This window comes from Lactuca virosa, unplaced genomic scaffold, assembly GCF_052849685.1.
Source record: "Lactuca virosa cultivar CGN04683 unplaced genomic scaffold, Lactuca_virosa_CGN04683_v6 scaffold_21, whole genome shotgun sequence".
Taxonomy (NCBI): domain Eukaryota; kingdom Viridiplantae; phylum Streptophyta; class Magnoliopsida; order Asterales; family Asteraceae; genus Lactuca; species Lactuca virosa.
Genome location: NW_027629985.1, coordinates 230,001 through 232,500, shown reverse-complemented (window position 1 = coordinate 232,500; position 2,500 = coordinate 230,001).

The following is a 2,500-nucleotide window of genomic DNA, read 5'->3' as shown; positions in this document are numbered from 1 at the left end:
CCGTGATGATTCTAAATGTCTGACAATACTTCTCAATAATGTTTGCATCCTCCACGTTGTCGGCGCTAAACCAATGCTAGCTACGCTTAGGCACCCAATCGCACGTCCAACAAGGATACACCAGCGTACCGTAGTAGTATCACAAAAAGCAACACATGCCACTTTAACGCCTATGTTTTCCCGATCATCAGCACAAATCAAATGCTGGCAGGCACCAGTAGCACGTCGAACGAAAGATTAGCACACACAGAGTGATTTTACTACCACACAAACAGATTCATCCCGCACTGCCAAGGCGAGACCACAACACTGGAACGTTGTCGCAGAGACCTAACAAGGCATCCAAACGCCCTGTCAAGGCCACCACTCGGAAGGGTATTATGTAAGCAACACGGGAACTAAGCAACCATCACCCAAGATCACGCTCAAAGGCCGTCTGGCGCGTTCACCCCTTGCCGTGCTCACTCACGGCCACCCCCCTATATATACATATTGCACAAAGAGCTTGGTGACAGGAACAGACATTGATTTCCCTGAGGATGCATAATTTTTAGTATGCTCGCGACGTCGAGGAAAATCTAGGCCACGGGGCTCATTTTCAGGTCATCGTGTCGAGGAAAATAAAGGCAACGGGGCTAGTTTTCATGTCATCGTTCGAGAAATCAAGGCAACGTGTCGAGGAAAATGAAGGCAACGGGGCTAGTTTTCAGGTCATCGTTCGAGAATTCCAAGGCAACGTGTTGGGGGGTGGCCTCATACATGGGTCGTGGGGCTTGGCTTGGCTTGCCCTGTTGGTGCCGATACAGCCTCACGATTCTTAGTTGCCCATCCCACATGCCGGGCACCTATGCGAATGAGACCCCATGGTACCCCCTATATATACATATTGCACAAAGAGCTTGGTGACAGGAACAGACATTGATTTCCCTGATGATGCATAATTTTTGGACACGCAAGACGTCGGGGGGAGGGGACACGGGAGTGGGGCGTCTATGGGGGGAGTTTTGGCCTCGTTTTCGTGAAGACCGGGCGCCTTGGCCATGCCTCGAGCGTGCCAGCCTCGAGAGCGTTGGGCGCTAGACACCAAGTGGGGCGCCGGTGGGAAGCAGTCCCATGGTTCCCCTATATATACATATTGCACAAAGAGCTTGGTGACAGGAACAGACATTGATTTGCCCAGGGATGCATAATTTTGCGAATGTGTCCATAACTCGCTCGAATTAATTCGGATTCACACGAAATGTTGTAGGGATGCTTTTTATTATAAATGAAAGGCTTTGAAATAAAAAAAATGTCATGTTTGGGGCATAAATGTATGTGGCCTATTTTTGGCCATGCCTTGAAGTGTTTGGTTCCCTACTTGTTGATATGTCGCTCAAATCAAGTAGGAATGTCATTGAAACGTTGTGTGGGTCATTGTTAACATAGACGAATGGACTTGAAATGTAATTATATCATGTTCGGGTTTTTTTCCCCTTCGCCTAGTGATAGGCAGGCAGATAAGGCTTTTAGCTATTCATAAGTCGCTTAGATGAACTCGGAAGAACACAGACATAAGTTTGAGTACATCTCAAGCTGTGTTTTTGATTTTGGCATGGAATGTGATGTTTTGGTGCCTTAGCTCCGAGCAGTTCGGATTGGAACTAAAACTTCAATTGACTATGTATTAAGTAGGAACTACAACACTTAAACGGACTCGGTTACAACACTTTTCTCCCTTCATCGTTTGACTTGCTTAGAAATCAGCTCATGGTGTGTCAAGGCCCCTTGTTCCTTAGACCGGTGAGGATGGGCTTGGGTCGTTCGTGGGCATGTGTGTGGCAAGATGCCTTGTTCCCTTGGTCGTTCATGGGGTAGTGTGTGGGAAGAAGCCTTGTTCACTTGGTCGTTCATGGGTGTTTGTGTGGGAAGTAGCCTTGTTCAGTTGGTCGTTCATGGGTGTTTGTGTGGGAAGTAGCCTTGTTCCCTTGGTCGTTCATGGGGTTGTGTGTGGGAAGAAGGCTTGTTCACTTGGTCGTTCATGGGTGTTTGTGTGGGAAGGTGCTTTTTTCCCTTGGTCGTTCATGGGGTAGTGTGTGGGAAGAAGCCTTGTTCACTTGGTCGTTCATGGGTGTTTGTGTGGGAAGTAGCCTTGTTCAGTTGGTCGTTCATGGGTGTTTGTGTGGGAAGTAGCCTTGTTCCCTTGGTCGTTCATGGGGTTGTGTATGGGAAGAAGCCTTGTTCACTTGGTCGTTCATGGGTGTTTGTGTGGGAAGGTGCTTTTTTCCCTTGGTCGTTCATGGCCTTGTTCCCTTGGTCGTTCATGGGCATGTGTGTGGCAAGGTGTCTTGTTCCCTTGGTCGTTCATGGGCGTGTGTGTTGCAAGGTGCCTTGTTCCCTTGGTCGTTCATGGGCGTGTGTGTGGCAAGGTGCCTTGTTCCCTTGGTCGTTCATGGGCATGTGTGTGGCAAGGTGCCTTGTTCCATTGGTCGTTCATGGCCTTGTTCCCTTGGTCGTTCAT